This window comes from Triticum aestivum, chromosome 5A, assembly GCF_018294505.1.
Source record: "Triticum aestivum cultivar Chinese Spring chromosome 5A, IWGSC CS RefSeq v2.1, whole genome shotgun sequence".
NCBI lineage: Eukaryota > Viridiplantae > Streptophyta > Magnoliopsida > Poales > Poaceae > Triticum > Triticum aestivum.
This window is the reverse complement of record NC_057806.1, coordinates 90,384,193-90,390,104: the sequence shown is the minus strand read 5'-3', so window position 1 is coordinate 90,390,104 and position 5,912 is coordinate 90,384,193.

The following is a 5,912-nucleotide window of genomic DNA, read 5'->3' as shown; positions in this document are numbered from 1 at the left end:
TCACATCTCCGTTAGGTGGATGCAAACTTTGAGGGTACGGTCTCGACCGCTTTATGGGAGCCGGCTTCTTGGAGTCGGCCTCCTCGCGGCCGGCTTCTTGGAGTCGGCCTCCCATGGCCTTGTTTATGAGGGCTAAAGTCGGGCTACCTTCCGAAAGCCGGCCTGGGTGACAGCCAGCGAGGGGAAGGCGGCCCCATGTCTTGGATTCTTGAGAGCCAAACGGGCTCGTAATTTTTTCAGAAGGGCCAGGGGATGCCGGCTAGGCTACCCATGGCTATTTACTCCGACAGTAGTCCCCGAAGCTGAGCGAGCTTCGAGGCTGATAAGGGGACGAGAAGCTTGGTCAGCTTCCTATCCTGCGGGGCCGGCTTTGCTTGTGCGCGCCGACTTCAGAGAGCTCCGTTTCTCGTAGGAGGGAACGTGGGCCACGTGGCGACGAAATCCTGCCAAGGCACGTGCGCGACGGGACGCCGCCGCAGGCTCGGGCCCGCCACTCGCAGGCCTCGGTCCGAGCGCGGATCTTCCGTGGCCCACATGGACCGCTTGCCTTCCCGCGGCGGTTTTATTCCACCATCAAGGCATAGTAATCGCGAGACGTGGGGGAGTGGGCACGGTCGATCCCCACGTTTCCCCACGCCGCGCCTCCTCGGCTCCGCCACGCGAGCCTATAAGTAGGGGGATGAGGGGGAGCGACAGAGGTTCGCACGCTCTCTCTCACTCCGCCCCTTCCCGTCCTCCTTTCTTCCTCTCGTTGCCGCTGCAGCCTCCCGTCTCAGCGCCGCGCGCCGCCACATCGTCTTGCTCCCATCGCGCTGTCGAGCTCGTGGGATGGCTCCAACGTCCATGAGGACCATGTTGAGTTCCTCCGCCAGACTCGGCGCCTGCCCGACGCCAACCTCGTGCGGTTCCGCCTGGCGCCAGAGACGGAGATCTCACCGACACCAGAGGAGGGCGAGCGGGTCGTCTTCCGCTCGCACTTCCTGCACGGCTTCGGCCTTCCGGCGAGCGGATTTCTGCGCTCCTTCCTCGAGTTCTACAACTTTCAGCCACATCACCTCACGCCCAATGCGGTGATGCTGCTGTCGGCCTTCGTCTCCCTCTGCGAAGGTTTCTTGGGGCTGCTCCCCACGCTGGAGCTCGGGGGGAGTTCTTCTAGAGCAAACTCGGCACCGTCGTCGCAGGCATGCCCGCCCCCTGCGGGGCCTTCATCGCCATGAGGAGGGCGGGCGAGAACAACTCGTTCCCGCCCATCCCCCTGATCCAGTCGGTGAAGATCTGGTAGGAGTCGTACTTCTACGTGAAGAACGTCGCTGAGCAAGGAGACTACATCAACCTGCCGGCTTACGTAGCCGGCCCGCCGGCTGGGAGGCAGCCCTCATGGAGTTTCCGGTCCCGGTCGCTGTCTCAGGCCGGGAACGCTGCCGTCTCCCGTTTTCGGGTGTTGATTCAGTCGGAAGGCCTGAGCGGGGCCGACTTGGTGGCCGCCTTCGTGGAGCGCCGGATATCTCCTCTCCAAAGCCGGCCCCACATGATGTGTCAGATGAGCGGCCGCTTCGACCCAAGCCGGCTGAGCACCAGGGAGATGCCTCATGCGGAGGTATCGTACATGGTAAATTACATCTCCAATTGCAAGCTCGCCGAAGACTGGCGATACGGCAAGGCGCCATATTCTCGCGCCAACCCTCCGCCCGTGGTAAGTCTTCCTCTCTTTCTTCTTTCTGTTGGTAGCCGGCTTTATGATGGCCGGCTTTTGATCGGCCGGTTCTTCTTAGCAGAACCCCCTTCTCCCGCCGACGACCAGGGCAGCGGGGATAGAATGCCAGTACGCCCCCGACCGCATGGCGGACGACGTCGACGACCCGGATTTGGGGGCGGCCGCCATGGAAGACGCCGTCGTGGGGGACGACGCTGAGCCCGGGGGCTCAAGGCTTACCGCCAGCTTCGAGGACTGGCCGGATGATGCTGAAGCCGAAGTCGCCCCGCGTCACCAGCCGGCGGCCGACCATCAGGGCGCGGGCTCGTCCATCGTGCCGACTGCAGGCGGCGGCGCACAGAAGCGCCGGGCCGCTTCAGGCCTCTTTGGCAGTCGGCCGAAGAAGTCCAAAGCCTCCACCGCGGCGACCAAGCGACATGAGGCGGCTGCGAAAGCGGCCCGCTTCCGCAAGGCGGTGAAGCAGCCTCAGGCGGTCTCAGCGTAAGTCGTTGATTGCTTTGTCGCATGCTTTGCATCGTTCTCTCTTGTTCGAAAATTCTTCTTAACACTTTCCCGCTTGCTGGACAGGGCGCCGCTTTCCCTTGAGCGGGGTCCAGGCGGCTCCGTAGTGGGGCCGGCTGGAGGGTCTTCGAGCTCCCGCCGCGTGGACCCCCGCGCCGACCTCAGGGAGGCCATGGAGCGAAATGCCCACGAGGCGCGCGAGGAGCGCGAGGCGGCGGAAAAAGCGGCTGCCCAGGCGGCGAGGGAGCAGGCCGACGCGGCGGCCAAGGCCCAGGCGGAGGCGGCGACCGCGGGGACGGAGGCGGAGGGCTCGCGCGACCAGCCTCCGCTGCTCGCCATTCCCCTTCGAGCCGTGGCCCCTGACACCCCATTGCCCTTGGCGGAGGAGATCGTCCAAGACCGGCCGCTGACGGAGAGGAGGGATGACCCCGTGTTCTTCGCAGGGAGAGCACCGCCGGCAGTGCCAACCGGGGCGGGCCAAGGCGGCCAATCGTCGGCGGTGCCAGAGGAGCCGGCCGGGGGTGAGCCGGAGGGCGGAGCCGGCCTCGAGGTGGAGCCGGTGACGCGTTGGCGCACAAGGGGAGGCGCCGCTCCACCGGAGTCGCGCCGAGTCGCGGGCGCATGCCAGTCGGCGGAGGATCTGGAGGCGGCCAGCACCGCCACGTCCGAGTGGACTCCCAGCGGGGGGACTGGCGAGCTGAATGTGGCGGCTCAAGGGGTCCGGAGCCGGCTTCAAGCTCAAGCCGCCCTGCTGCAGCAGTTCATCCAGGAGTTCCTGTCGACGCGAGCCGCCATCCGGGTAAGTCCTTCATTCTTGGCCGCTTTGATCTCTTGATTTCTTCCGTGGGGGCGCGTCAGCGCACCCACTGGGTGTAGTCCCCGAGATTCGGGCCGACTGCTGAGCAGTCGGGTCGGATCTTTCTTGACGACTACCTTATTTTTGCTTCCTTATGAACTTTCAGGAATATCATAACTCCCGTGCTGCCGCCTTCAACTCCCAGACTCGGGAGTTGGGTCGGAAGACCGACGACCTGGCCAACAGCCGAAGTAAGTGCTTGATCTTGTCTGTCTCCTGTGGGGGCGTGTCAGCGCACCCACTGGGTGTAGTCCCCGAGATTCGGGCCGACTGCAGAGCAGTCGGGTCGGATCTTCCTTGACGACTTTTTCCTTATTGTTTTTCTTCTTCTTTGTCTTCAGGGGCCAACGCCGACTTGAGGAAGGAGCTCGGAGAAGCGCGGGCCGCCCTTCATACCAAGGATGCTGAGTACGCAACCTTGGTCCAGGAGCGTGACCGCCTGGCCAAGAAGCTGGCTGACCAAGAGAAGAGCCACAAGGCGGCCCTGCAGAAAGCGCAGGATAGTGAGGCCGCCCTGAAGGCAGAGTTTGAGACCGAGGCGGCGAGCTGGGCTGAGACTCGGCGATCACTGGATGAAGGCTTCGGCCGCATCGAAGACTTGATCAACGGTAAGCCGCCTTCCTCGCTCCTCTCCTGCCCCTTGGCGCCTGGTTCTTGGCCTAACTTGTGTTGTTGCCTATTTTCTTGTGTAGACTACTTTCCTGGCTACTCCGCCTTCGCCGCCCAAAGCATCGAGGCCCATCGCGAGGCGCACCGTCAGGCGGGGGCCAACATCGCGCCGGACGCGAACCTGACACTTGAGGAGCAGCTCTTGGCTGTCTAGGCGCGGTTGCAGCCGGCTCATCGGATGCTTCGCCGGCTCCAACGTGCCGGGGCGCAGGTGTTGGACGCCCTCTGGCCCGGCGAGACGATCCCCCGCACCCCAAGCCGGACTGCCGACTGGCTGGAGGTCGCAGTCGGTCGCTTTGAGGCTTGGAAGGCGTCGGCGGCCCGCCTCAGAGCCGGGCAGGCATTGGAGTTCGTTCGGGCTTGGTACCCAGGGCTGAGCCTGGACCAGCTGCGCACTTGGCGGATGGAGGCCGACGCGGAGCTGGAAGAGGTGAGGCCGGCTATCGCCCAGCATGCTTCGACGATCGCCGAGTGCACCGACATCAGCGTTTTCGCACCCGAAATCGACGATGACGGTGTTGCCCAGCCGGAGGAGTGGTTTGGGTTGAACCCGGCGGTGGGCGAGGACTCGGCGGAGGAGATCGCCTCCAGCGACGAGGGCGAGGATGACGAAGAGGAGGACGATGAAGACATCGAGCCGGCTGGTGGAACAACCGGCCGACCTCAGGCCGACCGTGCCTCCAGCAACGAGGCGCGTGGGAGCGCGCCCTCTGCGGGAGGCGGTGATCAAGCCGAGGTTCGCCAGTCGGCCGCTCCTTCAGCCGGCACAACCGTCTCTGCCAACCAGCCCGGCTCGTCGGTTGCTCTGCCAGCTTGACGTGCCGTCCTTATTTTTCCTGCTTGTTGTCTTTTGAACGATTTTTATTAGGTTTTCGCAGTTCCACCCACTGGGGGTGTATCCATACTATGTTGAATGCTGACCTCTTGGAGGTCTTTTATGTAAATATTATTATGTGCATGCTCGGTTTCCATTCGCGTATGCTTTTTATCCTTAGGCTTTTTCCTTTGCCGCCTTCCCTCTTTGGGGAGGACAGTACTCAAGCTTTCTTGGATTGAAGTGAAGTGAATGGAAACCGGCCGGCCGGCTACTATGGTAGTCGGTCGGTGGTAGGCGGCAAACCGTCTTTCGTTATATTAGTCCATTGGTCCCTGGCCATTTCTCATGTGGGCATCCTTTCCTGCTTTGGACTCTTGCCAGCCGGACAGCCGGTTCTTCGAATTGCGACTTTGGCAAGAGCTAAGCCTGGGTGTCAGCACACTACTTGTCTGACCGCGGGTAGGACTTCTAATATAACTCCAGTCGGCTAGTCCCCGGGCCGACTAGTCGAACCCGGTGCCGGACGGAACAAGTAAATGAAATGACAAGGTCATAAGCATGATACTTTTCGTTCATAGATAAATGATGGCAGTCCCCGAGCCCTCCTCGGGGGGCCTTTTGTCTCGTACTTAGTACAAAAGTTAGCGTGATACATACTGCATTTCAGCTGTAAAATCTTCGAAGGAGGTTGGCGTTCCATGGTCGTTCCGACTCCTTGCCGGAGTCGTCTCTCTTTCGTGCCTTCGGCTTCTGTGCATCGATCAGGTAGTAGGAGTCGTTGCCTAAGGCTCTGCTGATGACAAAGGGGCCCTCCCAAGGGGCCGAGAGCTTGTGCTGGCCGGCTGTTCACTGGATCAGCCGGAGCACAAGGTCGCCCTCTTGGAAGGATCTTGGCTTGACCTTCCGGCCGTGGTAGTGGCGTAGGCCCTGCTGGTAGATGGCAGACCGGCTAAGGGCTAACAGCCAGCTTTCTTCCAGCAACTCGACGCCGTCTTCTCGTGCTTCCTTGGCCTCTGCTTCCGTGTACATGGTTACTCGAGGCGAGTCGAACTCGATGTCAGTTGGGATGACCGCCTCGGCACCATACACGAGGAATAAAGGGGTGAAGCCGGTTGACTTGTTTGGTGTAGTGCGCAGACTCCAGAGGACAGCCGGCAGCTCATCGAGCCAACAGCCGGCTGAACGCTCCAGAGGTACGACCAGTCGAGGCTTGATGCTGGAGAGGATGAGGCCGTTGGCTCGCTCGACCTGGCCATTTGACTGCGGGTGGGCGACAGACGCTAAGTCCAGCCGGATACCTTGGGCCGTGCAGAAACGTGCCAAGGCTCCTTTGGCAAAATTTGTGCCATTGTCGG